Source organism: Meleagris gallopavo, chromosome 1 (assembly GCF_000146605.3).
Source record: "Meleagris gallopavo isolate NT-WF06-2002-E0010 breed Aviagen turkey brand Nicholas breeding stock chromosome 1, Turkey_5.1, whole genome shotgun sequence".
Taxonomy (NCBI): domain Eukaryota; kingdom Metazoa; phylum Chordata; class Aves; order Galliformes; family Phasianidae; genus Meleagris; species Meleagris gallopavo.
The window spans coordinates 165,141,026-165,167,507 of NC_015011.2; the positions used below are offsets into that span (position 1 = coordinate 165,141,026).

General features: G+C 42.9%; 1 protein-coding gene across 6 annotated transcripts in view; it reads right to left on the reverse strand.

Moving 5' to 3' along the window:
- Positions 1–26,462, reverse strand: part of LOC104917512 (ETS-related transcription factor Elf-1-like) — a 36,404-nt gene extending 9,942 nt beyond the window's left edge. The window contains exon 1 of one of the 6 annotated variants that reach the window (XM_031552042.1): positions 26,439–26,462. The gene's annotated coding sequence lies outside the window, so the exon portion shown is untranslated. The other 5 variants (XM_031552037.1, XM_031552038.1, XM_031552040.1 and 2 more) reach the window with 5 other exon arrangements.
- Positions 26,463–26,482: the final 20 nt, after the last annotated feature.

A 26,482-nucleotide genomic window follows, 5' to 3' on the forward strand; every position in this document is an offset into this window, starting at 1 on the left:
TCTTTTCACCTGATGCAGTTTTAACTAATTACCTTCAAGTTATACCAAAAACAAAACACAGAACACAGACTGACCTACCAAGCTGCAGGATACCTCGAGCGTATCACCTTTCTGCCTCACACACAGTTCCAATTCTGCAGGGCTGTTCTTCAGCGAAAGAAATGCCCTTGATCTTGATTCCCACGGTTCACAACAGAAAAACAGCCAATAAATTCCTCATACGGGCCAAAGAGTCCCCAAGACTCTACATGAAGCAGATCTTCAGCTTCTTTTTAAAAACGAGCTGTAAATGTATCCTTATCTCGACCACAGGCTTGCGAGCAGCCGGAAGGAAACTGCACTGACCACGTCATGGCAAATGAGAACAGGCAAAAAGGCTGCACAGCACAATAGCAAAGAAAAAATAAAAGAATCCCCAGCTATGGAATGTAAACAGTTTCGCTGGACGGATGCGTGCTTACATCTCCTGCATTTTCACTTACTCACCAGTGCTAAAGCTAAACATGGTTGACTTAAGTTTGGACAGGGATGCGCTTCTGGAGGACAAGCGAGCAAAATCTGTAATCTTTTTTATACCGTTAAGATGATCGAGATGTTAACAAGCTTTTGTTTCGAGAGAATAACAGAATCTGATGTTCAAAATCAGGAACCTAAGGGAGTACGCTGCTGCCTATGAATTAATTTAAAGCCACGTGTCCTTAAGAAAGCAAGACGGGAGGTGACTTTGATCAAACTCTTTAAGCTGCGGGGACAGAAGATCTTGAGGCAGAGACCTGGCACACCCCCTCTGCCAGCAATGCATGTGGGCCTCACTTGAGATCACAGAGTTCTGGGTGTTGCTCCGCTTGCGAGGTGCCACCTCCTGCTCATGCGCTGCTGTTGACTTCCCCTTGTTTCTTCAGCAGGTTAAAAGTGAAGGGCACCTTCCTCTCCTTGGTGCCAAGCTGCTTAATTTGGGAGGACCGAGTCACACACTTGTACTCTCTCTCACTTCTAAGAAATGTAGCAGCTGTTTTTCCCATATAGATTGTGGTATTCCCAAATTCCTAAGCACTGATGACAGCGCCTTTGGGAAGTCTCATTGAGGTCACTGCATCCTACCCTTCTAAGAAATCAGGAAAACCAAATTTACACAGCCAGGAGAGCCTCCCCAACTTCCACTGCTTGCTTTGACGAGCTCTTGAACTGTTTTTAAGAGCAACCACAACCCTAACTGGAGAATATTTGCATTGACAGGAGCCAAATGCATGAAAAGAAAATGCTTTAGCAGCCATGGCTGCATAGCCTCAGCCCTTTCCCATCTTGCAGGCTGACTTGAATAGTTCCAAACATTTCCCTGCATATCAGCAGGGCAGGGCACTGACAGTGTTACATGCAACCGTGTTGTCTTGGGTTAACTTCCCCCAATGTAAGCACTTGGGCTCACTTCTTAGAAAACAGAAGTGCTGGGAGGAAGTTGCACACAACACCAACACAGAATTATAGAATCGCTCAGGCTGGAAAAGACCTTAAAGATCATTGAGTCCAACCATGACCTAACCATACTACCCTAACAACCCTCTGCTAAATCGTGTTCCTGAGCACCACATCCAAATGATTTTTGAACACATCCAGGGACAGTGACTCAACCACCTCCCTGGGGAGCCTATTCCAGTGCTTAACAACCCCTTCTGTAAAGAAGTTTTTCCTGACATCCAATCTAAACTTACCCTGGTGCAACTTTAGGCCATTTCCCCTTGTCCTGTCACCAGTGAGAAGAGACCAGCCCTACTCTTGCTGTAAGCACCTTTCAGATATTGGAAGAGGTCTGCCCTCACCCTCCTTTTCCCCAGACTAAACAGCCCCAGTTCCTTCAGTCTCTCCTCGTAGGGCAGGGATTGTGTTATACCATTCCACGTGTTAGCCTAAAAACAAAGTACATACTATATAATTTAACATTTCCAACACACTGTATCTCTGACACAGCATTTGTCCTGCCTTTATGTTGACACCGTTAACTGCTGTTGGCCTTAAAAACTTACTAGGCTTGAGGCATTTGCACTCTTTATTCATACATGTGGATTCAACTTGTGTAATGGAGAGGATTGCAAGCACTTCCCGTATTCTGGTCCTCTCTGTGCAATTAGCTTAATGCTCATTTTTAAATAAGTCTGCACTGGGAAGCTGAGAGGATTTCCATATTTGCCTGGGATCCTTTGGGGGTGAAGTCCCTTTTCACTGACTAGCGGGAATGACTTCAGCTATTAGTATTTCCTTATATAAGAGATTTATAATTCATTTCTAAGCACTAACCAAAATATGAATTATACTTAAATAATTTTCCATTCCTACTCTTTCCTCCAGAGGAAAAAAAAAAAGTCCTCTCAATTACGCAGGTGTGTCACTTTGTCAGAAATACAGACTACCAAGAAAGCTAAGAAAGCCGGTAAGACAGAAAACTGGGAGAACAGCCAACGAAAGATAGATTTTTAGAACTTCACTGGAAGCTGGCATATTCTTCCATTAGTGCCAAGTCATTGTGTAGTAAAACAAATTAACATTTTACAGAAGATACTATGCCAAGATGCACAATAATCACAGAATCACCAAAGTTAGAAAAGACCTCCAAGGTCAACCAGTCCAACCATCCATCCACCACCACCAATTCCCCACTAAACCATGTCCTTTAGTACAACATCTAAACGTTTCTTGAACACCTCTCTGGACAGCCTGTCCCAGCACCTGACCATTCTTTCAAAGAAGAAATTTTTCCTAACATCCAACCTGAACCTCCCCCTGGTGCAACTCGAGGCCATTCTCTCTCATCCTATCACTAATAATGAAGGAGAAGAGGTTAATCCCCATCTCACTACAACCTACTTTCAGGCAGTTGGAGAGAGCAATAAAGTCTCTCCTGAGCCTCCTCTTCTCCAGACTGAACAATCTCTGTTCCCTCAGCCACTCTCCGTAAGACGTGCAATGATATGTGATTCAGAAGCTGTGACAGCAAATCCACTAAAAGCTACAAAGCTATTTTTCATACTTCGCAAGTTTAAAAATCAAACCAACCAACCAATAACTCACCTAACCCAACCACCTCAATGCAAAATTAAGCATTGTCATCAGACATCATTGAGGAGACTGCAAGGCTGTAATGCATGTGACCCCAATGGGATCAAGGCAAGCAATACTTTGAACTGTTACACTTCGTGGTAACAGGAAGCTCTTAATAATCTGATACCTTTGCAGGAATAGATATTCAAACACTGTTGTAAGGACTTTCCCCCCTGACCCAGTGCAATAAGACAATGCAGGAGGCTGCTTGTTTCCCACCACCTCAAGAATAGAACTACCAAGGAACCTACAACTAGAGTGATTCACAAGGAATAGTGCCATATAACCACAGCACTACGACCAAAGTGGAAGGCAACTGAGAAAACAAGCTTTAGTGGGTTTTTGTACATAACCTTATGACCATTACAAAGGTTAGCCACTCAAACTATTATTGCTTATGGGACATCTCTGATTCTTTATTTGGTGGTAAATAGCAACAAAAGATCTACTGGGAAATAACAGCATGGCAATATAGTGCAAAGCACTTTCCTTTAACCCATATCACCTCCTCAGGCGAATAGAGAACAGCAGCAGCTTTTCACAGCACAGTTCCAAATCAGCCATATTTTCCTCCACATCTATTCTTATAAACTGTGCTTTCATTATTCCAAGTATCACAAGATCCTGCTGTTCATAGGCTAACACAAACATGACTATTGTCTTTGCTATATAATGCTACTTACCTCCCTGTCTGATTTTACGTACATCTGTGAACAGAGAACAAGTTATTTGCAAACAGCACAAAATATATAAATTGTGCTCACATGCACAATAAGCCTGACTACATACAATTAGTCCTAGGAGAAAGGGGACCCAGTATATATTACCATAAAATTTGCATCAGGTTTTCAGAATCAGAGAATAAATAAGCTTTTACTTTTGCTTTTAATAACTTACTGTTGCAGAAACATGTTATACTAAATTAAACAATTAAATTAAAACATATTACATTAATATATGTCCTAATTTTGCTTAATCCTTAAAGCTGAACGCATGAATAAATTATCTCTATCTCTTTGGAAATTCTCCTCCCTCTACTGATTTCAACATCTAGAAGCAACCTCCCCAATCAGCCCAACAAAAGCACATTCAGACACTTTAACCCTTACACTCCTATTCTGACATCCCAGCAGACGATGCCTTGTAGGACTTCCTAGATGGACATCACATCATCTCTCCCCACCACTCTTCACCACATATACCCTTCACCAAAGGTGCCAGCAACAAACTCAAATGTTTGCTAAAGAAGCTGAGATACACGTCTGGAAGACTCAGGGCTTGATACTAAAAATAATCTCAGCAAAAGGACAAATGACGGAAATTTCCCAATTAATTACAAAGACAGTCTGCAACATTAGCTCTAGTCTGCAAGTAGCAAAGTTGGGACTTCACAGAAATGCTGAACCCTTTTCTGAACAACCTTGTGGATGCAGGAAAAAGAAGAGAATCAGTGGAAGAGAAGAATAAAGGTATCACTGGAAATTTTGGACGTAGAGACTGAAAACTACCAGGGGTATCTGTACCAATTCACTCAAGTTTCTAACTGCTTTCTGCTGGTGGAGGTTAAGGATGGATTATACCAGAGCCTGTCAGTTCCCTGTAGAACTGTACCTTCTTAAAACACTATGCAAGCAATAGAAGGTAGGGTCTGACTTGCATAAAAAGGAAAGAAAGCTGAATGATTCAGTTCTAACAACACAGGAATCCCATACCCATGATGACCTCCATTACCCACAAGTGAATGTGAATGCAGAAACACTTATAAATGTAGCAGCACTGGGGCTCTGAACTAAGATACCTTGCATCTTTAGCCAGCAAAATGACAAGCAAGAAGAACAATAGACGTTACTCGGCACAAGAGATTTCTGAAGGCACAGTACTTCAGCTGCTCGTACAAATCGAAGATAGAAAAACAATGTGGTAAGGCTATCATGGAGGAAGGAAAGAAACAAGGCACATTCTGTAATCTTCTTAAAGTAGCCACATTGCCTCAGGGAAACCGTGCAAAAAGCAGCTGACATAGTAAGTCAACAGAGTGACCTTTTCTGAGCTTCAGTTAAGGACAAGGAAATCTTCAATATCAATGAGTCCCTGGTCTGCAGCCAGGCTGGAAATGGGCCCATGTCACCGTGGGCTCTTGGTACACATACAGCAAAGATGTCACAGAGTAAGAGGGTTCATCTGTTATACATAATTACTCATAAAAAAAGAGAAACAGAGGCACACAGTTTGATCAGAGAGTATGTGAAATGGACCCTCTCCTCCCTTAAATGTCAAATAAAAGCAGACTGTTAAGCCACAGAGGGCAGAAAGCAGAAACGCACACGGCAAGCTCTTTGCTGTCACTAACAAATCATTTGTTCAATGATCATCAAGTTTTGTTTTGTTTGGGTTTTTTTTTTTTTGGCAACAACCTTTGTTAGCCTGAATATTTAACATCAAGCAAGATTCCTTTCTAGACTATTAACAACTACAGACTACTCCGCTCCTGAAAACCTTCCCTTAAGCAATGGACCTGATATTTGTAACATGTTGAGTCCCTTTTATTTAGCATATGTACCTAACTCAGCTTCTAAACACCAGCCCTCCACACAAAGCAGCATACTGCAATCTCTCAAATGGTGCTTTTTGACATGTCCAATGCATAGAGGACGAGGGTGGATGTACAGCAGCCTTGGCTATCTGCAGGGATCTGAAACTTAGCAAACTGCTGCAGGGATCTGAAACTTAGCAAACTGGATTTGATTACTAAAGCCTTAGCTCAACAATAAGTCGTGTCACTTCAGATACACACAGACAAAAAGCAGGCAGCATTGCTTCACTGTATAGCACGGAGTCTGAGCACAGGCCTGCAAGGATGCAGGCATACGCACAGGAGTTGCAGTTGCCAAGCCTGCAAGGTTGTGTGCAGTGTGCAGACCATGTGCTTAGGGGCCAGAGAAGCTCAGACCTGCAAAGACTCATATGTGTGTAATTACTGTCATAAGGGGAAAGAGCAGATGTACAAGTCAGGTCTTTACTGCTTGAAAAATGCTGGCCAAGAATGGGCTGTAGCAGTGTGTTCCCTGGCCACTGGGCTTTTTAAGAACCAAGAGCTATGGGTTATCTCACAGTTTTACCAGCAGCCACCAGACTTCTGTTAGGAAGAATGCTTGCAGAAGTGTGACACTGCTAAACTAATGCAGTGTGGATCCAGGAACCAGCTTCAGAGAGTCACATTCATAGTTTGCTCCTCTTGTTGCTGAGCCGTAATGCTACATCTGCATGGTAACCTCCAGTAAATGCAAAGGCTATGGTTTGCTGGCCCCAAATACTTGGGGATCCTTTTGATTCTTTGTTGTCAATTCACCAAGATTGGTAAAGAGAAGGAAAAAAAAATATTATCAGGTGCTCACATGTCCTGCTTGATGAAATGAGAACAAGAAGACGAGCCATTTAGTCAAGACGCAATGGGTTTTGAACAGATGAAAGGAAAGCAATTAAAAATATATGAGCTTAGATGTACTTGGTCAAACTTCTCTCTATAGACATGACATACAATGAAATTAAGCACTTCAAAACTAGAATAGATGAATACAAGTTTGAGATAGCACTGCTGGTGCATGCAGAGTCCATCTCACCAAGAGGTAAACGATACTGAACGTGGAGACAAAGAAAAACACAAGATCTCTAATTACTTCCTCTCCTGTATCATTCAGTACAGGTTATTTTATCCAACAGAAAATTTGCAGGGATGGGATTGTTTTTGTGTTGCCCTACAATAACCAAATCACTAATATTAATAAATAACACGAGTAAGAAAGACTTCACGCTAATTTTTGTAATGCACAAAATCTCAAAAAGGAGGTTAAAAAAAAAAAGATAAAATTTGGTTCTGAAATTTCTGCAAACCAAGGGAATTATTCTGGTGACATAGAATAAATATTTTAAAAGGCATTCTCAGTCATTTTCTAGCATTTAGTAGCACCTCTGAAAGAGAATTAGGACCACAGTCCTGAAGCAACCATAACAAGAAAGCTTCAGTTAAGTCAAATCTTACTGAGTTCAAGGGGAAAGTGTCTCAGTGAAGAGAAAGCTGAAAGGCTGAGCTCCAAGACAGCTTACACAGGATATGAAGAGAACATGTCAAAGGGGTGTGGGAGGGAAGAGCTGCCTGACCCGGAGAGATTTGGCTACGCTGATTAACGGAGGCATGCAAGAGAGCAAAGGTGGCAGTGGGAGGAAGAAGGACCAGGGGAAATGGGAGATAATTAACTTGGCCAGGTGCCAAGCTTCACAAATTACCAGCAGCCAGTCTGTAGCAAATATGGGCACAAAACTGCCGGTCAGCCTCTAAAAACCACTTTCCCCACAAATTAGTAGTGCTGTCATTATTTTCAGATCACCTGCAGGAAAAAAGTTCTGTTTACTAAAGAAAAATCCTGTTTCAGCTGTCTGTGGGTGGAACACAAAGACAACCCTGAAACATAACACAAAATATATACACTAAAGGGAGAAAACTGTTAAGAGGCCAATAGAGGTGAGCTGCAAGTCTCAATCAAGGTGACCTTTTCCAGTCTGGTGCTGGTAATTTTAGATCCATACATGAAACTCTCACTGGACTTTGTGCGTTCTGAAGAAGATGCATCAAGTCCAAGCTCAGTAATTATCCCTGTTCAAATCTCCCTAACACAGACCTTAGCATTTAATGTTTTATTTTTCCCTTCCAGTTAACGATTCCAGTTTGTACCAGTCAAACACAATGAACAAAACATATAAGTAATTTCAAAAAGCCGAAGAAAGGCTCTGATTCACCTCTGTGTGTTTCGAGCACTTGAGCCATTTCAGAAATCCAAGTTTGACTTAACTGCTATGCACCAGCCAAAGAGGGGCACAAACTGAGCAGTACAGAGCTCACTGCAGCCTCTCCTTTCCCAATGCAGACATGCCTCCAAGCCCCAATGTGGTGCTTCTCTCCTAGCAATGTGTCTGTTCATGATGCATCATCATGACAGCAGATCTATCAGGTTCAGAAACATAAACCGTACCTTTGCAGTGTCTATAAAGAATCTGTAAAGAGCACATTAGGTAGTATTTCTGCTGTTTTCTTTCATTTGCTGTCAGCTGTCAGCAGTATCAACAGTCAGAAACCCTCTGGAGTAGGCTGTTATTAGTCAGCTAGACTTGAATTTCCAGTTCTTTTACATTGCTGTCTATTTTCCTTCATTAAGTTAGCCTGTCCTACCCTGGTATCAGATTACATGGAGCCAACATTTATAGCACCTTGCAAAACAGCCCAACATATCACATACCTGAGTCTGCCTATACCTGTCGCTCTCAGTGGTTAACCCTTGCTACCAATAGGAACAGCCCTCACTCTCAAACGTATCATTTCAAAAACGTATCCGCATCAGAGGAGCCATTTTTCCTTCTTACCTGACAGCTAAAGGACGGCGTCAGATTTCCATTATGAACTCTGTGACACAGGAGGGCTGTTCTGAGAGCAAAGGCTCCAAAGCACCTGCGAGAGCAAGCTTAGAAACCAAGCAGCGTAGAGACACATCCTATCTCAAACCAGGGCGCGTCCCGCAAGCACTTGCTACTTACTTTAGTTCTTACCATCTCAGGAAACATCCCTCACAGAACCCCCAGATGACTCGCTCAGGGTTCGAGATAATCTAATTACACTCATTCTTCCTCCTCTTCAACCCCTGCTGCAGGAGCGGGCGCCCAGCACGTGACTGGCCGGCTGCGAGCAGATGGCATCTCCAGCCTGCAGCACTGCACTGCACACAGCCCTCTGCCTGCAAGGATGTGGGCTCAGCTCAGCAGACCCTGTGAGCATCAGTGATGGTGCAGAGGCTTCAGAGGGCTGCACAGGAGCGGATAATCAATACACGTTTGCTTCTGTGTATAATCGTTGTACATATCAGAATTGTCGCGTAAATATATGTTAACTGCACCATAACAAAGCATAAATCCATCAGCTTCCTTATCCTCCTTGCAAATCCTGGGGACTCTATTAGTTAAGCAGTTTTCTTTACAAGCACGAAATTTGAGCTGCTGTTGTAGCTGCGAGTGGTAGTCATAGATTAGATGTTTCATAAATCCGGTTGTAATGTTTTTCTCTCAGGTTACACTGATAGGACGAGAGGTAATGACCTCAAGCTGCGCCAGGGGAGGTTCAGGCTGGATATTAGGAAAAATTTCTTCTCAGGAAGAGAGATGAGGCATTGGCACAGGCTGCCCAGGGAGGTGTTGGAGTCACCATGCTTGGAGGCGTTCAAGAACCGTGTGGATGTGGCACTGAAGGATGTAATTTAGTGGACATGGTGGTGATGGGCTGATGGTTGGACTGTGGTCTTCACCAACCTTAATGATTCCATCATCTACACGTTTCTGCAACGCCTCCATGGACCTACACAACTGAGCATGAATGACATGCTCAAGCAAGAGCATTATTTGCTTGTTCCTTTAACTTAAGTCTTTATTTACTTAAGCAGCTTCTTAACCTTTCAGACAAGAATCGCAGACCCAATTGAGAGAAAAACAAAAGTCTTGCAGAGTTCATGCTGGTAAACAGCACACCACACATCACAAAGCAGCACTACCAAGACTTACACCAGCTCCCTTCTTACCAAGGTGTTCAACGAGCACTTCTGTCTCCAGGAGCTTCTGGCTCCAGGTTTAGAAGACCACTTACATTTATTTTTAAGTTAGCCTTGTGGTCGGCGCACGGGTAAAATACAGAAGCATCCGATTTAAGGACTTATCAGCTAAAACACATTTTTGCAAACTGTATGAAGCTTCTTTATCTATTTGTCACAAAGATCCTCACTTAACTTTTTTCAAAACACATGAAGTATTCTGTGATGTATTTACAATGATTATACCATAGTAACTAATAGGTGAAGGTGTTGGCACAGAATAAGAGGGAGTCAGGAAAAACATAGTCATCGTGCACCCCCACAAGTCCCTGCTATCACCCACCCCATCACAGCCATCAAGGTTGGTTCTTCATATCGGATCTTTCTGAAAGCCTTTGATGAGTGAAATAACACAGGCAGTAACCAAGACAGTCTTGTTTTTAAGGGCTCAGAGAATGCAGCACTAATGACGAACCCAGCTCTAACACAGTGGTGGAGATATTTATGAGGCTGGGACAAGAAAGACACCTCAGTCAGCAAATCTCTCACAAGCCAAGTGTCCCACTGTGTCAAAAATCACAAAGCTGATGTTTGCACTAAGCTTTCGTATGAGTTCAAAAACAAACAAACGAATCCACCCGGGAGTTACCGGCAACACCTCCTAACACTTCACAAGTAGGAATACTTGATCCAGAAAGCCTGTAGAAACATGAGTGAAAGAAGAGGTGCAAAGTACCAAACTGTACCCACAGTCAGGTAAATTGGTAAGAGACAGCTGTGAACAGGGGTGAGAGATTTCAGTCAGACTTCAGAAATATCCTATCCTCACAGTGAACTCCAGGACAGACAAGCCTGGTTTTGAAAAGCTTTTCCCCTCACACGTCCCACACTATTTGTCTTTTTTAATGTAACTTCAGTTTTCTTTGAGCATGAGTGCATTCTACTTCAGTTTTTGCTCAACTGCATCCTTTGCTTAGATAGCATTCATCAGGAAGAACTCACACCAGGATTGCCCCGTTCTTTGAAAGGGGACACCAAAAAATCTACATGTTTCCAGAATGGTTGTCTAAATCAAGGCATCAGGCTCACTGTTACCTCAGTAAAGCAAGCACTTCTGGCCGATTTCTCGTCTGTCATATTCTACGAATCACCACAGCTGCAACTCATATCAGAGACACACTTAATAAAAATTATTTAAAATAAATGAAAACGGTAAAATGAGAGAGCTGAGCTTTTAAACTCTTAAACTGAAGGGCTCAGATGGGTTTTGATTAGAAGGCTGAAACCGTAGGTTTTCCCTTTGCACAATGAGTCATGGCCCTGAATTTGTACGTGCTCTCTGCATGGGTAACCTGTGCTTGCGTTCCTGGCCACAGCTCCCCCCGGAAGGAGGTAAGAAGTAAGAAAATACTCCAGATATGCTCAAGTAAACACAATTAGTAGACTCTCCCACAGTACGCAGGGAAGGGAGCAAAGTCACCTGCCAAGCAGTTTGCTCTTAACTCAAGGAATGCTCTCAAAATGTTAGTTTAAAACTGAACTTGAAATTGGAAATAACCATGAAAAAGTATCAGTGCACACCCAGGCATGCAGAAAAAAAGAGAGAGGGACACAGCCTTGTTAGAGCATAAGCATTACATAGCCAGAGGGCTTTCAAAAACAAAACAAAAACCCCAGGCTCTCACTGTGACTTGTTTGGTACACAATCCAGCCTGCGACCAGACAGCCAGCTACTTATGGGTGTGGAGAGTGCAGCACGCACAAAGGGCTCTGTGTACAGGTTAGCCCAACAATCCCATCCAGTTTAGATATAATGAATATGCACGTCACCATTGTACCCAGCAAAAGGACCAGAATTATTTTGCCTCTCACAAACTTCCTTAGACTTTCTTCTCTTTCCTGCAGAGAGGAAAGCAATTCTGGCTTTTATCACCAACAATCTTTGCCACAATCTCTTCTTTCCACTGTTCAACGTTAACGCTCTTGATGTACTTCGTTAGCAACATTATTTTTAAGAAACAAACATTATGTTGCTCTGATTTCCCACTTAATCACAGAATCATAGAACCATCTGAGTTGGAAGGGACTCTTAAAGGTCATCCAGTCCAACTCCTCTGCAATGAACAGGGACACCCACATCTCGATCAGGTGCTCAGAGCCCCATCCAGCCTGACCTGGAATGCCTCCAGGGATGGGGCACCCACTGTGGCACCCTGTTCCAGTGCTTCACTACTCCTACCGTAAAAAAAAGATTCCTTTATATACAATCTAAATCTCCCCTCTTTTAGTTTGAAACCATTTTCCCTATCACCCTGCAAAAGCATTTGTACCCTTCTTCCTTATAGCCTCCCTTTAGATACCGAAAAGCTGCTCGCAGGTCTTCCCAGAACCTTCTCTTCTCCAGGCTCAATGGTCCCAGCACTCAGTCTGTCCTCATAGGGGAGGTTTTCCATCCCTTGGATCACTTCTGTACATTTGTCTTATTTCAGCCAGTATTTCACAAGGTAACCAGATACGTTCAGGCGTTTGCTTTGTCACATACTCACTGAACACTTGCATTGTTTTTGGAGACAACCTACTCACTCAGTACTGCTGCTTCCCAAAACTGCTGCAGGGCTGGGTCAACCAGGCTGCCTAAACTGGAGCAGAGGAAGAAGGAGCATTAACAGGATGAAGAGCACAGGCATTTCTGCTCCACTAAAAACCTACACAGGATGCAGCACATGGCAGATCTGGTTCATTCACGTGTCTGCAGAAAATTTTCAATCTACCCATTTTTTAGTATGCTTTAAAATGCCACATATCCACTCACAACATTCTGAAAATGTGTGCACAGGCTAATTAAAAATAAATACATTAACTTACAACTATGTAGTATAAGACAAACTAAAATTCTCATGCCATTTGAGGGTTTTTCCTTTTATAGACCAGCGTAGTTTAAATGTTACGTTTTTAAGTATTTGGATAGGGTGGGATTAGGAAGGGAGACTATTTGTCTGGGGAATTTAAAAGCAGTGAACTTGGCTATTAAAGAAGATAAATTATCTCGTGACTCGTTGCTAGACTAACAATTCCCACTGCAGGGCTTCAAACAGTGACAAAACACGAGTCAAAGACCAACAAGAATATAAAAAAGCGAAAAGATTTCTCTTAAAAGCTATGTGGAAAAGGAGTGCAGTCTGCAAAGGTCCCTCCAGGGAAGGCAGTGTCTGGACAGGCCAGTATTTCTCATTTTGTAACGTCTGGGGAAAAGTTGGCTATGAAGCCCAAGTCCCTCCTGTATGAGCAAACACCTGTTCTGAGAAGATGCAGAAATTTATGAGTGTGACATGAGAAGACCTACAAAAATTGAGTATTTTGGAAAGTTTTAGAGATCCCCAGAGCAGGTGGAGAGAAATTCAAGTTTCACCTCTTCCTCATTTCATCACTTAAGTTCCTGTGTCCTTTGCAGAACACAACTGGGAGAAGCTGCTGCATGCAACTCCACGCCACCCAGCCACAGACCCTGCCATGGGATGCTGCACTGCCCAAGCTGCAGACGGAAGGCAGGCTGCAGTGCTAGGGGGAACCAAACACCTGGGGGAAGCACAGAATCAATGGTCAACCCGAGATGGGCCACGTACCCAACTCACTTTCATCCTCCAACCAAAAGCTGTGCAACCTGACAGCAGCCTCCAGCTTCTGAAAGGTTCCTGGAGCCCTATTTCACCTCATCTCAGCTCCAGAGAATGAATAAAACAGATACTATGACACCCAAGTTCCAAAAGATTTTGCTATGCAGTATGCAGGACTGCCAACACCCACTCTCGTTATATGGGCTTAAAAAGCAAAGGCACCATATTCCACATCATTATTTGTGCCAGCACACAGATGTGTGCATATGAAGGACTTTTCCCTGCATTCAAATCCTCTAAATTCAGATGGTTTCCAAAAAACTCAAATATCTCCACCAGAAAGGCCCTTGGTTGCTCCTTGTAGCCTATGAGACAGAATGCAGGCTGCCTCTCCTGTTGAGACCAGTTTTTTCCACTGTCTATGGGCCAGAAACACAGGCTTAAGGTCATTCCTATAGCCTCACCATTCAAGCAACTTCTCAGTAGAACTCAGCCATAGCATGAAAACTTCAAATTATCACAGAAACCAGAGATGAAAATAACATTTTATCTACCACTCCCACCCTATCCTTTCCTCTCCCATTAGAGTGTTCAACTTATACTGAGTCAGCAGGGGAGAGGAAAAAAAAAAAAGGGGAGGGAAGGGGGAGAAGCAGAGGTTAAAGTGGAAGGTTAACTGGTACCATAAACCAGGTAATGTTTTTAATGCATCCCATCACTTGTCCTCTAGCCTCTTTTTCTTTTCTTTTTCCGACTCCTAATATTTGATCTAATGGTGACTGCTAACTCTGATGTCTCTGATAATAGAGTCTCAGTTTCCAACCAAGTGTGGTTTGCTCTGATCACAGATACAGTACACTAATTTCAGAATTGTGGGTGGGTGGGAAAAAAATATACACACACAACTTCATGCTTTTTGTCAAGGTACTATAAGCTTCAAGCAAGGTTTTAGGAGGCTTTCCTACATGTGCCCTCTCTAGGGCTGTGTGCCCCATTGCCACCTTACCTCTCAAACAGGAAAAACAGTGCTTAAAACTGAAAGAAACAGATCAGCACCAGTAACCTACTGCTGAAAAAGGCTCCCAGCACAAAGGGGTCAGAAATGCAGGAGTTGGCCCTTCACAGAGGCAAAATTCAGATTTTTAGGCTTGTGGTCTCAGCTGCATGTCTTGCAGAAAGTCAAGGAACCAGGAGCCTTAGAGTCAAGACACCTCTGATTGGAGCTCACTGATTGATAATCTGAGAAAAGTCGGGGGAAAAAAAGAAGCCAGGAACACCAAAAAAAGCCCTTGCTCACCTCATCTCACTGCCCCTACAATCTTCTCCATCCAGAAGATACACCCCCTCAGAGTAAAAACCTCTATTTTAAAGAGCAGGCAAACAGCAACACTATCACATGGTGAAAAAGCCTCTCTCCACTCACTGCTGGCTAATCAGCACATAAACAGTTAGAAAAAGAAAAAAGAAACAATAGAAAAAAACTCTGGCTGTTACACTGTCATATGAGGAAGAAAAGAGCACCAAACCACTCAAAATGGCTGAAATTATCTGCCCAGTTTCAGTTCCAATTTAGTTTTGATATGTGGAGTGTCAGTTCTCTAAAACCTGATGCAGAGGAAGATACTGCTGGCTTTCTATCTTCAATAAATTAAGGTGTGTTACAGTGCACTATCTCGAAATCATGAGATGTAGATAATTAAAAAAAAAAGACATTGCATCTTTTAATTAATTGCATCCGGTAAAAAACCGGATGAGGTTCAACAAAAGCAAGTGTAGGGTCTTACACCTAGAGAGGAAGAATTGCATGCACCAATACAGGCTGGGGGATGAGCTGCTGGAGAGGAGCTCTGCAGAGAGGGACCTGGGCGTCCTGGTGGACGACAGGTTGGCCATGAGCCAGCAGTGTGCCCTCGTGGCCAAAAAGGCCAATGGCATTCTGGGCTGCATTAAGAAGAGCGTGTCCAGCAGGTGGAGGGAGGTGATCCTCCCCCTCTACTCTGCCCTGGTAAGGCCTCATCTGGAGTACTGTGTCCAGTTCTGGGCTCCCCAGTACAAAAAAGACAGGGATCTCTTGGAAAGAGTCCAGCGGAGGGCCACAAAGATGGTGAAGGGCCTGGAGCATCTCCCCTATGAAGAAAGGCTAAGTGAACTGGGTCTGTTCAGCCTTGAGAAAAGACGACTGAGAGGGGACCTGATCCAGGTTTATAAATATCTGAAGTGTGGCGGCCATAGCGGTGAGGCCAGTCTCTTTTCAGTGGTACGTGGAGACAGGACGAGGGGAAACGGACATAAGCTGCAGCATAGGAAGTTTTGCACGAATGTGCGTAAGAACTTCTTCACGGTGAGGGTGACGGAGCACTGGAACAGGCTGCCCAGGGAGGTTGTGGAGTCTCCTTCTCTGGAGATATTCAAGTCTCGCCTGGACGCCTACCTGTGTGACCTGGTGTAGGGAACCTGCTTTGGCAGGGGGGTTGGTCTCGATGATCTCTAGAGGTCCCTTCCAACCCCTACAATTCTGTGATTCTGTGATTTTAAAACAGAAATTTTAGTGTGCTTTTTCTGTTGTTTTTTTTTTTTTAATACATTTCAGAGTACACATGTAATGACTGGTTTAACTGAAAGCCAGAAGTTTCTCAGAAACGGACCCTCAAGTGAATTAGAAGGGAAAGAAGATCATTGCAAAGATTATTGTATCTTACAGTAACACCTGGCGAGGCTGAGTACCATGGCAATTATCTGCTAGGAAGGACACACATGGAAGCGCATGACTTCACGCCCTGACCTTCTGTTTCTCATATGCATTTAGGAACTCCCGTATCAGTAGGAGCAGAAAAGGACATACTGGACCCCTGCTCCCCAGTAACTTCCCTGGTTACTGTTTTACAGGTTATGCTACAAGAGTTCAAGTGCTGCTTTCTCTTCAACTAATTAAGTTCTGATCTTTATGCTCAGATATCTAGGGAAGGGTCTGACTGGATAATAATATCACAAGCCCGCAGTCGGGAGTGTTATTTTGAGGACGCAGTTGTGTTGCACAATGGCTGTTCGTGTCAGCAGCCGGAGTCATCTCATGGTGCATCTGCTCCGCTGCCGGCGGTTTAACTGACAGGAAGCACAGACAGCGATAGTGGGGCCGAGCAATGGCGCTTCCTGCCCACGTGGCTCCATCTGCCCCACAGCCTAGCCCCGCCAGGCCTGAAGCCTCACACTGTTCCAAAAACAGTGAAATAAGCAGTGCCCACACACAAAACGCCAGTCAGCTGGCAGACAGAAGGGAATCAGGTCATGTCTACAGAAACATGGCTCTAGAAGGCCGCTGAAGCACAGTGTAAAATGGCGGTCGTCACCCTCCGCAGACCAGGAAAGCACGTGACCAGCTCGGGATGTTCTGGTGCATGGCCTTCCTCAAACAGGCTTTAAAGCCACCAAGAAACTTGACATTTGAAATGAACAAGCAAACAAGTAGAAATTTTCAAAAATGAACCACAGCCGCTCTGCCACACAGCACTGCCACCTCTGCTTGAGAGGACCACCCTGTCCTACAGAAGGGGACGTGCTGGGTGATCCATGGGACTCTTCTACCACTAACAGCTCCAATAACACTGGCTACTCCAGCACAAAGTTCAAATGCTGAGGCATATAGTAGCAACAACATAAGTGCAGCAGTTAACACGGCTTAAGAAAGCAAAGAATTAACTGCTAGACACAGCAAAATCACAATGAAAAGCAGAAACTCCAGCACAGTTTTTCTAATACTGTCTAGTTTTAGCAGTGCATATATATGAGAAGCAATATGCTACACTCTGCCTCACTATATAGCCATCTCTTAAGTTCCAGATAGCCCCATAATGTAGCCAGACATCATCCCCATTGCCAAGATAAAAAATTTTACTTCCAGGCATGGCAAGGAATCTTTAAGATGGCCTCACATTCTTCCTCCATGAGTAGCCACCTTTTTTGTTATCGCAGTATAAAGCTGACCAAAACCAATTTTGTGCTATATCTGTAGGGTTGCCCACTAAAGTAGCAGAAAATATCACTTGTGTATTAAGTTGAGGCATAAAACAACTGGTAGGTATCTAGCAGATTTAACTATCACCTTCTACTTCAGTCTAGGAAATGTTTTCTGTATAAATTCAGAAGCAGCAAAAAATAAATTAATTAATAATTAATAATTAGATTTCATGGAGTCCTGGTATTTAACCCTCTGTGGAAGCAAGGTTCCCCACCACCAGAGGTACTCTCGACTCTTATCCCAGAACAGTTTGGGAATAAAATCACATTCAAATGGTACCTATAGTAGAAGAGCAGTCTCAAAGTCAGTACTTTGCTGTTTCTTGACAAAGATCAGGCTCCACGTTCTCCCTACTTCTAACTAGAAGACTGATCTGTAACTAGGTTCCTTTGACAGAGCAATCTTCATCCCCAGATTTCAAATGTTGCCATCTGAGCTCTGTGTGACCACCTGAGTTATTTCCAAGAACAGCAGCTGGCCAGTGCTTCAAAAGGCAAGACTACACCCCTCCATGTCAGAGCCTTGATCCATCCATGCCTCCTAAAGTCTGAAGAAAGTTCTAAACAGGACTCATCAAACACTAAAATGAAGCCTCTGGAAGAACTCGTAGCAGATGCTTGCTTCTGCAGCATTTCTGAAGTCCATTTATGACACAAGTCTCACCCTTGACAAACATTCTAGTAACCCTCAACAGTCAACAAATTAAAAAAGATGAAAAGCAATAGTTGCTCAAAAGCATTTCTGATCTAAAAAGCCTTGCAGCATGATCTGAGCCTTACTAAATTTTGCTGGATTGGCAAAAGGACTTAGAAGAGGACTGAAAAAGAATTATTTTCCATCTCAGTTTCCAACAATAGTATGTAGCCAACAGCATTTTATAGATTTGCTTCTTAGTTCGTAAGTCACGTTGGTCATATCTTGCAACATGTCCTGGCACAATTCAACGTTTTCCTATGAAAACTGGGGTGGCAGATGCTGACACTGATCCAGAAATGGTTTATTCTCAAATTGGGTATTCTTTTTAACCCTGAAAGTTCATCTGCATGCTGCTAATGAACAGATTTTATTACAGCGAACATTTCAAGATTCCATATGCATTATTTTCATTTGCCATTATCTTCATGGTATTACAGTTGTACTAGCCTTAAGCATAACAAAAAGAAGTTATATTCACAAGCATAGTTATCTGTAGTAGATTGTGTATGCGTATTAAATTAGCCAAAAATTAACGTTATACACATATAGGGCTAGAGTAATTACGAAAGAGTCCTCTTATAATTAATCTTCATTCTGAGGCACCTAAAGACCTCTTAAGTTTTCAAGCTCTGTACATTTTAACCAAAAATAGAAAGGAAAATATTTAGCTGTTTACATTTATAAAAGCTAAGAAAGGCAAGCAGAAATCAGGATTTCTCAGTTCTTACAATACTGAGAAATGAATACTGAAAATGAATTCCTTAAAGAAGCTGCTGTGTGGCAGTAGCAGCGAGGCACCAGCATGCTCCAAACAGTCTGCTTCGACATTTTTTCATCTAACTTGGTTACAGCTAACAAGGGAGGAGTGGTCTCCACAGAACTGCTTATCCTTCAGAACAGTTATGAATTGACTTGTTTTGTGCCTCCAAAACTACAAACCTGCCGGCCTCGCTCCCATCAAGCTTTTGCAGAGAGGTAGAAGGTATTACATCTTAATATACCACGTACGGAGAGGAGCAAAAGCGAAACTGAGCAAACTGACATCCACTGGCTAGGCTTCGCCAGCCAACACGGGATGAACTGATGCATGTATTTCTATTTCCCCCTTCAACAGAGGGGGACACGATTTTTAATCCCATGGTGTCCCTTTAATAAACACCCCAAAGAAGACATTTTCCTGATAACCAAAGAATTTTTTACAGTGTTGACTTACCATGCAGAGCATGGTAACCAGCTTCTAACTGTTTGCACTACGAGGCAGTACAGTACAATGAGTTAATAATTTATCTCAGCATTGCCCTTAGCAACTGACCATTATCAACTTTTCAAATTCTTCCTAGTTTTCACAGTCCTAGCAATAACACAGCATCCTAACAGATTCAGACCTCTATCTGCATGTACTGGTAAAGGTAAAAGCTTTAATCTTTTCCAACACCTGCTTTCCTCTCATATTGTTCAGGCTCAGGGCAAAGGTAATCATCTCGTTTCAATAACCCAATTCAGCAGACAGGAATAACTAGAATACTTTTTGACAAAGTGAGACATTAACATTCTTTCAGAAAGCTGCAGTACAGTTCTCATCCCTGTGTTTCCTTCCCTTTCTGGCAGAATAAAACAGACAAATAAGCCCAAGCTTCACCCACCACAAAAAAATACTGCAGACTTTTATTTGCATATGTTCCCTAACTAACTAACGCACAAACACCTTTTCCTTCCAATTTATATTATCAAGACTTACCTCAGTAGGTAATCCTGGCCAAAACCTAATTTATTGTTTAACAACTGCCTCACAACCATAAGAATCTTGATGTAGGGTTCAAACAATTTCATTTTTAAAACTGTTTTTTAATAGTTTAAAATATACTACAACAGTTAACTGTCACCAAAGCTTTGGCTGTAGACAATTGACTTGTCCCAAGGACAACTGTGCTACTTTGTCCTCCCCTCTAACCTTTCAGCCCCAGCTTATGATTTCTGTTCCCACAAACTCCCCAACTCCACCGCTCATAAATCAGTCCCAGCCAAAGAGCCAGGCACCTTCCCATGGCCCGAACACCTCATTTGCTAACGTAGTTGGCTTCAGCTGAACCAGATAAGAGATTGCGCACACAAACAGTTCAGACTGTGGATGGGAGGGGAAGGCAATAAAACGTAAGGTGAAAACTACGGTATCAGAGAGGAAAAATGAAGGTGGTATACCCAAGCAGCATGGGTGCAGCTGAATGGGTAGTCTCAAAGCCTCCACCATGAAAACATCTAGACATGATTATGCTCTCCACAGAAACATGCAGACATGATCACGCTCACCTCCAGCACTTCAGCTAATAGTAAATTTAAAACAACTAAATGAAACTGATATACACGTGTTTATCATGTATGCAGACATGTCTAGAGTTAAAATCACAACTTGAGCTCAATGAGTACAAGTTATCGTTGAGTCAAGAACCTAAGGGCAGGGTAAGGGCCTGGGTAGATGCCACTTTGCTAAATGAGAGGCGTAAGGCTTCACAAACCATCACCTCCAGGCCAGTTCGCTACCTGAATAAAACTTGCTTGGTTCCACAGCTCCCTTCTGGGCCTCAGGGCACATCCACTCAAACCACTGCCATGTGGGTTTAATGGGCCGCGCTATGAAGGGGGTGGTTAGGCAGGCAACCTTCAGTTCTGAGTAAAAACAAGGAGCTGCAGTGAGGTCCCAGCACATTCAACTTGCACACCAGCAGTGAAGACACCAGAGACAGCATTGAGCACGAGCAGCAACTCCCCACCCAGTCTGTAAGCACCAGTCTGTAAGCACCAAGCTTGACAGACGGTGCAGCAACACCGTCTTCAAACATGGCTTCTGCCAACCTTCAAATCACAAGCTGCTTTCACAACAGTCAACTTTTTTCCTGATTTCATGTCATCTAGAGATTCTCACATAAAACAACAAAAAATGAACCAACAGAACTTCCAACTGATTTTTTTTTTCTCCTGTTCACACCTGTGTATCACACATGGACCCACGGCCTTCCCTCACAAGACAGTGTTTATTTCACTCAGCTTACTCGGTGCTGCTAGTAACTGCTACTGTCCTCCTCAAAGGTACACATTTTAAATCCCAGTTGATCAACATAATCATGTCACAGCTCTTTTCAGATGTTTACAAAACCTGACAGTTAACAAAATGTTTCTTCAGTTCCCTGGAAGACTAGGCACATGTAAGAGAAGCTTTAAACATTATATACATTACAACACAAAACATATCCTTGCTAGCTATATGGCTTCAAAACTATGACATCTTTTCTATAAATAGCCCTGTTATTTCTAATCAAAACATTTGTGATACAGAGTTCTTATTTTGCAGTTTGGCAAAAGCTTTCTGACATTTGTTACTGTTCTGAATTATTTCTACTCCATTACCGCTGAAACATTTAATAGAGCTCATTCGAAGGATCATATTAAAAGATAATTCGCTTCTCATAAAAACAAATGGTCGCATATCCTATTACATGGAAAAATACATAGTTACCAGAAGTACACATTTAGGAATGTTTCAACCCATAGTTCTTTCCCTCTCAGTTCTCCACTCAGAAGACACCCCCCACTTCTAATCAGTCCAAATTATTGGCTTCCTACACTGTTGCTCCTTCAGATAAATTAAAATTATAGTTCTGTTAGTTGCTTTTGAAGCAATTTATTTTAATGTTGCTTTTGGCTGATACTGGAAGAAATACACTTTTTCCAATAGAAAAGATCCAATGCTTTTACAAATGCTGCACAAGTTACCTTGCAGTCAAGCAAACTCAAGACCGCTTCTCAACACAGAAAGTTTCATTTTTGTATGTCTGAAACCACCTTGGCAGACAAAAAGTCCCCCAACAGACACTTCCTCTCTACAGTTCCTTTTTTCTTTTTGAAATTAAAGTATTAAAACAAAGAAGCAAACAAACAAACAAAAAAAACAACAAAAATACAGGATTTCACCCTTTTATAATACATCAGAGAAGGCACCTGGAGCACCTTGCTGGGCTCACAGTTCTCTACAAGCTCATTCAGAGGCACACATACCGAGCAAAGTAAATTATTCCATTTTGTGCAGCCTTGCTGCAGTCTCCCCACCACAGAATGTAAACTTGTACATTATTTTCTTGATAGCTAAACTCTTATTCAGCTCCCACGCTTCATTTGCAGCACTGTTAGAATTCTTGAATAGCCACGGAGAGCAAATAGTTTACAGAGGTTCTGGAGCGGGGAAAAAATAACAGCACAGCGCAGCAAACACAACAAGAGATTGGGAGTGGATAACGCAACTGCCACCTCCAAGGAATAGGGCCAGATTTTGCCATCAGCAGGCAGCAAGCATCTCCTCGTGCTTTCAAGAAAGCTGTTCCAAAGAGGTTCCTCTTCTGGTTGGAGAGACAACCTCCACAAACAATTTGTGCCATTACATCCTTGGGAAATTACTTTCTAGCTCCTAAACTATTCTGCGTGGCACTCACAAAGAGGAGAAAACTAAAAGTATCCTTATCAACTTTTAACTTGAAATTGAGTCTGGTTGCAAAAGCAAGTTAAACATTAATTGCCTGACAGTGGTCAGCCCTAGGAATCACAAGTTGTTACCATAGTTTCACAATCACATTTTGCCGTTTCTTTCCCTAGCTGTAACACAAAACTGAACAAATACTGAGATAGTTTGAAAATGGAAAACAGTACAAGTGACCTGATACAAAGCCCACAGAAGCAAACTGGCCTTCTCCTGACCTGTTGGTTTCGTTAAGTGTCAAAATGCCCCGTGTAAAACACAAGTACATCTAGAAAAACATACAGGATGATGAAACAGTGCACGCAGCCATGATATATATTAACACATTCTCGTTCTTTCAACAGCAGACAGCAAGCTGAATCAAGCCCTTCTTCCAATTCTGAATGAGTGTGGGAAGACATTTATGCTGAGCCCACTTTGAGCCACCACCATGCGAGAGGATAAAGTAAACTCAAATTAGGAGCTCTCAAAATGAAGCCATGAAACAGTTGTGCACTAATAGTAACCACTCAGGAAGTGCAAAACATCCCTCAAATAATAATAATAAAAAAAAAAATCTGGTACATTCACACAGAAATGTTGATGATTAGCTAAATATAGAGGATTCTAGAAATAGCCTAAAATGTCTAATTATAGAGTGTCACTGCATGCTTCTACAAACAACACTTTCCCACAGTTTCCAACCTATATATTTGGTATTCCTATTCCTAGCAAATTATCTTAACTGCAAAAAATTTTTTCCACAATATGTAAAAATAACTTTTACATACAGGTTTGAGAATTGAAAGTTCTCTGGAGGTTAACAAAATGGATATCATTTTCACATTCAAACCCTAACTGAGAACAAAGTCACATGTGACCCAAGATGACTGATCTCTTTAAGGACAGATAAATGACCTGAGCTCTAGCCACACAATTCCTCACTAAAGACAGCCATTAGGTAGTCAAGGCCTAAAACACATCAAGGTAAGAATGCATAAACTTCGCTCCCTATCTAATGGGACCCCTTCAGCACAAAGACCGACCGACACAGCTGGAAGCTCTGCAGACAGATCCATACTAAAGAATAATTTTTTTTTTTTTTTTTTTTTTACCTCTTCAGAGATCAGCACTTCATATCAAGGGAGGGAAAGAGCACTTCATATTGCTGCTGCAGATTTATGATAAGCAAAGACTTCTAATTTCAGCACGCATAGTCTGTCAAACACTTTATCTGGGAAGGAACACTTAAATACAATTTGAGAAAGCAAATAATCTCTAAAGCACATCAGTGGCATTAAAAGGATAAGCACGGTAAACCATTGGTGCATGGTAGCAAAGCTTCTGCCTACACAGAGTGGAGCACAACCGTGGCTGGAAACATCAACACCATCTCCTGCCACTCCTCTACTGAATCACTCCAGGAGGAAAAGTCTTTGCTGCTTTTCACCACTCAACAAAACATAAGTTACCAAACTGTCAGTGCAAACAACAAAATCTGCCAGTGAAATCTGAGAAAATTTTACTAATGCTTTCAAGAAGTGAAAGCGGTTCAGAGATCTAACCTTCACTGATATAAAGGCAAATCTTGCATTTATGTTCCACAGCCTTTCCTAGCAGCTCACAGGACAGAGTGGCTGGAGCGTCCCCACCCTCGAATGCAGCTCTGCTGAAAAGAAAGAAGGGTATATACACCTCCTGTAGTTATCTAAGCACACAATTGTCCAAAGAGTAAAGAACACCACTAGAGTCTGAGTTTGCAGCAACACTGAAACATCAGGCTCTACCAGGCCAACAACATTCTTAAAATCTGTACACACAATTTTTTTTTTCTTGTTTGAGTGCCAAGATCACGAACTTAGCAATTCTATCAGTTAACAGACGAAAAAAGAATACATTAGAAAACAGAATTTCTGCAAAAGCACAGGTCTGGAGCTAGAGTCCAAACTAACTGGCTTCTAACGATACTACTTCCAAGGCTCATCTCTCAACAAACCCAAACTCTATCCAAAGAGAAAGATCCCTACCTTAGGGAGAGGGAAAAAAAAATAGGTGATTCCTTAAGATTGAGGCTTCAGCTACAAAACAAAACAAAAAAAATCAACAAAAAACAAATGCCATCTCTCCTTCACTTCTAACCCACATATCTGCCTCCTACAAGACCTGTTCAAGACAGTATCCATCAGGGTCAGAGGGATTTCAGATCACCTTTCCTACCACTGTTCCCCAGAAGCCTCCGTAGTCCTTGCGCCATCCTCGCTCAGCAGCCAAGCAGCACAGACATGGCAGCTTTGCCTTCAAAGAGGAACTGCCCCTTCACGAAGCCCTGCTCAAGGGAAAGCAGCAGCACTTACCCTTCTGCCCAAGAGAAGGTGTGGAGGCTTGGGAGCTAAGGACAGGATAGCTTGAAATTTTAAGGCTGGATATCTTGATAGGATCTGGTACACAAAAAAGAAGTGAAGGAAAGAGGTGAAGAAAGCGAAGCTTGTGCTGTTGGCTGCCAGCACGACAGGCAATTGTTAGCTCAGCCCTAAGAGCCGAAAATAAAACACACGACAAAAACGGAAGATGCAAATCCGTTAAAGAGCCCTTCAGAAAGAAACTTCTACCACCTACTCAAAACAGTTTCTTTCCAAGTGGTTCCTCTGTCGCTTTATCAATTCCTCTGTGGATTTGTCAGAGTGAAACAACACACCAAGCAAATTCCCACAGCCCATACAAAAAATGTTGATTTAAGAAGGAAAAAAAAAAAAATGCAAAACGTAAAATCAAAGAGAGGAAAAATACACCGTACCATAAGGCGCAGAAGGAAGATACGAGAGAATTGTGGAAAGCAGCAAAAGCAGCCTCACCCAAAACATGACCATGTACTTAATGGTTGCCTCCCTCCTTCCTTCCCTCCCTTCCCTGTAACCGATCACAGCATTAAGCAAGACTCCATTATACTGTCACACATCGGCTTCAAACAGCAAACGAAACTGCAAAGTACTCCCCTCTGTGTAATAGCTGGAGTTCCCTGTCACTCATTTCCAAGCAGAAGATGTTCAGCCGAACTGAAAGCCTCAAGCACGGGGTCCAAAGCTACTTACCCGGACCAAATTTCTAAAGCTATTAGCGTACATTTCTGTCCAACTACAAACAAGATGGAAACACTCATTTGTTTTTCAAGGTATTGTGCTCGAGTTCAGAAGTACACAATTAGGGGCATCGAGGCACTTTTCCTGCATCCAAAGCTGAAAAGTAATTTGACAGAGCACCATCTCAAGGATTTTCCTGCTCCAACCACCACTAATCCCGTTTTTACAATTGCTCCATCCCTCTGTCACATCCACAACCCCCACTTTCATCATCTCTTTTCTCAGGAAAGGAGAGCACCGGCTCATTTTTATATACCGAATATTTCAACTTCCTCTATTTTAAAACCACCCCGAGGCAGCTGCAGCCGAATCTGGCCGTTTTGGCAACAAGTAGAGCAGTGGGGCGAGGTGTGAGGCAGCCCGGCAGCCCGGCCCTGCCATCTTAGGGTTGGCAGAGCAAAGGTGCTCAGTGGGAGCAGCGCCTGGCTCCAGTTGTACCGGGCCGTCCAGAGCCGTGTGGAGTTCTGAAAGCTATTCGTACAATAGATGAAATATACTGTGTGTTGTATAGGCGGCTGAGCTGCCACCCAGGCAGTAAGAGCAGCAGCAGCGTGCCGGAGATACTGACACGTCTCAAAAACGACGGCGTGCCCGAAGCGCAGCGGAACTGCGAGCGCTTTTTAAAGCGCGCTGCTGTCAACAAGCGGCCGCAGAGCTTCGCCCCAAGCGACGCGCGCAGCGCTCACAGCACCCGTGTGCCGAGCGGTGCTTCAACTCGCGGCTCAGTTCTCCCCGCAACATCTCGGCACTCACCCCAGACCCTCGGAGGAGCTGCTACGGTCCCTCCGCCCCCCCTT